The sequence below is a fragment of the Melospiza melodia genome, chromosome 5 (genome assembly GCF_035770615.1).
Source record: "Melospiza melodia melodia isolate bMelMel2 chromosome 5, bMelMel2.pri, whole genome shotgun sequence".
Lineage (NCBI taxonomy): Eukaryota > Metazoa > Chordata > Aves > Passeriformes > Passerellidae > Melospiza > Melospiza melodia.
In genome coordinates, this window is record NC_086198.1 from 68,570,634 (window position 1) to 68,577,114 (window position 6,481).

General features: G+C 45.3%; 1 pseudogene; it reads left to right on the top strand.

The window, feature by feature from the left end:
* The first annotated feature begins 504 nt into the window (after positions 1-504).
* LOC134418638 (uncharacterized) lies at positions 505-4,818 on the top strand (annotated as a pseudogene).
* The last annotated feature ends 1,663 nt before the right edge of the window (positions 4,819-6,481 follow it).

The window sequence follows — 6,481 nt, forward strand, 5'->3', positions numbered from 1 at the left end:
TACTGCAGTTAATGTTGTTTTTAAGACGAGAAGGTAAATGGGATGAGGTTTCATATGCTGATATGTTTTTTGTTTTAAGGAATCACCAAGAGTGGCAAAAAGACTGTGGGATAAATCACCCTCAGACCCACTGGTCTTGGCCCTCGAAAAAGATAACAAGGCAAAGAGAGGGCAAATCAAACGCTGTTGTTCAGCATGCAGTATAGGACAACGGTGTATGAGATCGGATAAGGTCTATCGTTCTGAGGAGCAAGAACGAGACTCATTTGAGTGGGTGAAAGGTCCTCCAGCTCCTCCCCGGGGGGGGAGGCGGAGGAGGTTGAGGCTGAAACCGAGGATGAGGAGGAAGGGAACTTCCCCAAAAAGGAGGAGGACTCAGCTGGGGAGGGCACATCTACTAGAACCCACCCTACGCCTGGGAGTCCAATTGCATTTAGAACTAGGAGGCAAGTAGTGCTACAGGCCCCTCTGCGACAGGCAGTGGGACCAGAAGGGACCAAATTGATGATCAAAGTGCCATTTACCACCCTTGATTTAGAAGCATGGGAAAGGATTGCAAGGAATTATCGTGTTGACCCGATACTCACTGCCAAACGCTTACGATATGTTATCAAACAACACAATCCAGACTGGGCTGACATCCAGCTGCTACTAGATGCTTTCACTGAGACTGAGAAACAGCTGATCTTAAAGACAGCAGGGAATTTGGCAGAGGATTACTGTAAGGCCACACAGCTGGATGTAAAAGAACATTTCCCCCTCCAAGATCCAGAATGGGATCCTAATGTGTCGGCAGAGGTAAAGAAATTAACAGAGTATCAAGAGTGGATAGCAACAGGGGTAGAAAGAGCTATTCCAAAAATCATAAACTGGTCTGCCTTATATTCCCTTAAGCAGGGGCCTTCTGAGACTCCATCTGAATTCCTAGAGCGTTTGAGGGATGCTATGCGTCGTCATACATCATTAGATCCGGAGTCTGAGATAGGGATAAATCAACTAGTTAATTCATTTTTGGGGCAGTCTGCTGGAGATATCAGACGTAAACTTCAGAAAATTCGGGGACCAGATGGGAGGAATCTCGAAGCCTTGTTAGAGGAAGCCTGGAGAGTATTTAGTAACCAGGAGGAAGGATATAAACAGGGAATGAAAAGGTTGGTGGCAGTGGTACAGGAGGAAAGGCAGAGGAAATACAACCAGAGACCGCCGAGACAGGGACCACCTCGGCTGGACAGGAACCAGTGTGCAATCTGCAAAAGAATTGGTCACTGGAAAGACCAATGCCCAGAACAAAGAAGGAGTAACCAGCAGATGGCTGCACGCGTACAAGACAACTGAGGAGGACCGGGGGATTCTACCCCAGCGGATCCACTGGTTATAACAATGAGGCTGGGGGAAGAAGGGAGAAGGGTGGAATTTTTGGTTGACACGGGGGCTACATATTCAATTCTAAATAAGGCTTTAGTACCTGTGGAAAATGATTATGTTGTAGTGCAGGGGGCAACTGGCCAGTCTGAAAGAGCATATTTTTGTAAACCTTTGAGGTATAAATTGGGAAAACAATGGGGTATTCATAAATTCTTGTACATGCCTAACTCACCAAGAGCACTCTTAGGGAGAGATTTATTGGAACAGTTACAAGCAACCATTACATTCAAAAAGGGGGAAATTACTCTGGAGGTAAATGATCAAAAATACATAGAGTTATTAAGTTTAACTCTGACAGCTATTGGCATTAAGGAAGAAATTGATGAAGAAATACTGAGTCAAGTATTTCCTGGGGTGTGGGCCTCTGATGTGCCAGGGAGGGCGAAAAATGCCTCTCCCATAATAATCAAACTCAAGGAGGGGGCGCAACCAGTGAGAATCAAGCAGTACCCCCTAAAGAAAGAGGATAGGGAAGGAATCAGCCCAATAATTGAAAATTTTCTGCGGTTAGGATTACTGAAAGAATGCCAATCTGATTTCAATACCCCCATCTTACCTGTTCGGAAACCTGATGGGTCATACCGGATAGTACAGGATTTGAGGGCTCTCAATAAAATAACAGAAGATCTGTATCCGGTGGTAGCCAATCCATACACTTTATTAACTTGCCTAACACCTGAGCTAACCTGGTTTACTGTTTTAGATCTAAAGGATGCCTTCTTTTGCCTCCCCATCCATGAAGCCAGCCAAAAAATTTTTCCATTTGAATGGGAAAGCCCTAAGAGTGGGCGCAAAACCCAGCTCACATGGACCAGACTACCCCAAGGCTGGAAAAATTCCCCTACTTTGTTCGGGGAGCAACTTGCAAAGGATCTGGAGTCCTGGGAAGCTCCACAGGAAGAAGGAAGGCTTTTGCAGTATGTGGACGACCTTCTAATGGCCACTCAGACGAGGGAAGCATGTGTGGCCTGGACGGTAAGCCTTTTGAATTTCCTAGGACTCCAAGGATACAGAGTATCGAAGAAAAAGGCGCAGATAGTAAAACAGAAAGTTATCTACGTGGGGTACGAGGTGAGTGCTGGGCAACGGACTTTAGGGCAGGCTCGCAAGGAAGCCATATGCCAGACCCCAAAACCCCAGACCATAAAAGAGCTCCGAACCTTCTTAGGCATGGCAGGATGGTGCCGGCTGTGGGTCTATAATTATGGACTGCTTGTCAGACCCCTCTATGCTCTGATTGCCGATGGAAGCAGAGATCTCCAGTGGACAAAAGAAGCAACACGGGCCTTTCACCAGCTGAAGAATGCTCTCATGTCAGCTCCAGCTTTGGGACTTCCAGATGTGAGTAAACCATTCTTCCTATTTTCCCATGAGAAACAGGGAATTGCCCTGGGAATACTGGCTCAGGACTTGGGTCCATACCGAAGGGCAGTTGCCTACCTCTCTAAACAACTAGATGCAACAGCCAAAGGATGGCCAGGTTGCCTCAGAGCTGTAGCAGCAGTTGTGCTGAACATTCAAGAGGCACGCAAGTTTACCCTGGGACAAAAATTGACTGTGCTAGTGTCCCACACTGTATCTGCAGTACTGGAAGTAAAGGGTGGCCACTGGCTTTCGCCACAGAGATTTCTGAAATACCAGGCCATCATGGTAGAGCAAGATGATGTAGAGATCGTGGTGACTAATATTGTCAACCCAGCTTCCTTTCTCAGTGGAAACCAAGGAGAAGCAGTACACCATGATTGCCTGGAGACCATCGAAGCGACCTACTCCAGCCGCCCAGACTTAAAGGACACCCCTCTGGAAGATGCAGAGACCTGGTTCACTGACGGGAGCAGCTATGTTACCAATGGGAAGCGACATGCTGGGTATGCAGTGACCACCTACAGAGAGGTAATAGAGTCTGGACCCTTACCAACAGGTACCTCCGCGCAGAAGGCTGAGATGGTTGCCCTGACCCGTGCCTTGGAAAGGGCAAAAGGGAGGAGGATAAACATCTACACAGACTCGAGGTACGCATTCGGAGTTGTACATGCACATGGAGCCATCTAGAAGGAGAGAGGACTGCTTACCTCACAGAGAAAGAACATCAAACATGCACAAGAGATAATCCAGCTGCTGGAAGCAGTTCAGCTGCCTGAAAAGGTAGCAATTATGCATATTAAGGCACACCAAAAAGTGAGCTCAGAATTGGAAGAAGGAAATGAGCTGGCGGATAGAGAGGCAAAAGAAGCAGCAAAAGGTGAGGTAGCTACTGAAGGAGCCCTTATTCCAGGTGGACAAATCTCCCTTGAAGGTAAGCCAGAATACAACAAGAGAGATAGGAAATTAATTGAAGATCAAAAAGGGACATATAACCAAGAAGGGTGGGCTACCATTGAAAAGAAGCTGGTAATCCCTTCCCATCTATTGTGGTCACTAGTAAGGGAGGAACACCAGAAAACGCACTGGGGAATAGATGCCCTATACACCTATCTGATTGAAAGAATTGTTGCTAGGAATTTATATGCCACTATTACTCAGGTGACCCGACAGTGTGATCTTTGCCTCCAGACTAACCCCAAAAACACCCCCAGACCGAAACTCGGTCAGATTGGGAGAGGCCATGGGCCTGGACAGCAGTGGCAAATTGACTTTTTAGAACTCCCAAGGAAAGGGGGGTATCGGTATTTGCTGGTATTGACAGATACATTTTCAGGGTGGCCAGAAGCATTCCCCACCAGAACTGTCAAAGCTCGAGAGGTGACCAGAGTATTATTACAAGAAATAATACCACGCTTCAGAGTTCCAGCCACAATATCCTCAGATAGAGGATCACATTTCATTTCCAAAATAGTACAACAGATTAGTAGCCACCTGGGCATAGACTGGGAACTCCACACTCCATACCGCCCCCAATCAAGAGGCCAGGTGGAGAAGATGAATCATTTGATTAAACAGCAAATCATAAGACTGGGGCAGGAAGCTAATCTACCTTGGCCCCAGGCTCTTCCAATAGCACTGTTGCGAATTCGAACGAAACGTCGAGCTAAAGAAAAGTTAAGCCCTTTTGAAATACTCTATGGAAGACCATATGGAATACAAAAGGGAGTGTCCACCCATATTGGAGAGGTAACACTAGCCACCTACATGGTGGCTTTAAACAAACAGCTCAAGGAAATTGAGAAACATGTGGCTGGAACTTGGAGCAGGGAATTAGATGGGCCAGTACATAATATACAACCTGGAGATTATGTATATGTTAAGTCTCTTACAGAAAAGACCTTGGAACCACAGTGGGAAGGACCATTCCAAGTGCTTCTCACCACCTTCACTGCAATCAAAATCAAGGAGCAGAATGCCTGGATTCATCACTCTCGGGTGAAGAAGGCCCAGAAATCTCTTGAGGAGTGACGCCAGGAGACGATGAACTGAGACTAAAACTTACTCGGGCAAAATGAGTATATTGCGGTCGGGAGTAGCTCATATTTTAGTTTGTAGAATTGTTTTGTATGTAATCATAACTAAGGTTTTAGAACTTGAAAGTACTTTTATTCAGAGCAATGCTGAATGGCCTTGGTCCCAGGCGTTTAATCAGTATACTGGATCCATGGGAAAACCTTCTGAGATAAAGGATTTAAACCTATCCACTGTGGTAATTCATGGAGATCAGGTATATGGGGAGCAGGAATGGCAGGAACGGAGGCTGTGGACACTTCAAGGGATCAGAGGAGAAGAAATTAAGGTAGGATGCCGGATGATAAATGGGACAGCTTACGAGAGACCAAATGAGATTAGTGTCTCAACCTCTCCTGGTGTACATGAACGCCAGAAAGTCTGTGATAGCCTAAATGAATCAGATTGCTGGTGTAATTTCACCTTAATACAGCCTGTAGAAATAACTTGCCTTTGGGCACAGGAAGATATCGGGCTTTCATTTAAATTCAAAATAGATACTACACCTTTTACCACAGCAGAACCCTATACAGCCCACACCAAGACTCAAATAGTTCAGACTCAGCCCAAACTTGAACCTGAGGTGTATGGGGTAGGCCCCTATGTAGTAAGGAATGTGGGTGAGCAGCAACTATTATTCAATCCAGAATGGTCTCTCAAACGTGTGGAGTTGATAATGCAAATTAACATCTCAAAAATCCAACCAGCCTGCTCCTCCGTCCTAAAAACTTCATTTGGGGGCTGGACAGCATGGTTACAAAAACAGGCATACCTCAGAAACAGAACAAGAAGGGATCTAACTGGCATATTAGGGACAGAATTAGGAGTTTTAAATGGAATTGATTCAGAAATACTGATGAATAGACTGGCCACTGCAGCAGGTAGCCTAACAAAATTGAAGCAACCCTTGCAGTCATCTCTATTAGCATTAAGAACTAACCAGTAGCAGATTTCGAAAGTCCTGTCAAAATGAGAAACGGCCGAAGACCAAGACCACAAACTGATAGTAGAAGCACTTGGTACAGTTCAAGATAATGTGTCCTTAGCTTTCAGTTGTATACAAGCAGAGTTATGATGCAGGCAACAGCAGCTCTGATCATACGGGAAGGGGGTGAAGGTAATTTTCCAGCTGAAATTCGGAAGGTTGTGTGGGACAATGCAATTGATTTTGAAAGGAAATTTCAGTCCTGGTGGACTATGGTGAATTTCACCTATGATCCTGTTTCTAATGTGGCAACTGCCTTTGTGCTTACCATACGTAATGCCACTGTTTATGTTATCCATCCCATCATCGCCCTAAGATTAAACCATGAAAAAACCATACTCTATCCCTCAGAACATAGAGTATGGGCATGAAAGATGAATGGAAAGTGGCAGACAGTAAACTTAGAATCCTGCATTACTAGAGAACAGATGGGATTCATTTGCGAAAGCAATACTATTAATGCTCAGGATGTGTATTTGGACACTGAACAGAGTATTTGTCACTTTGAAATTCATCCAGTCACTGACCAGAGAACTGTGCTCGTATATACTGGAAAAGGGTGTGTGTGTCTAAGGACTGCCTGTGCTGCAGTAAATATTGATAGCAATGATGTTATTCTGTCTAGTAAAAATCATT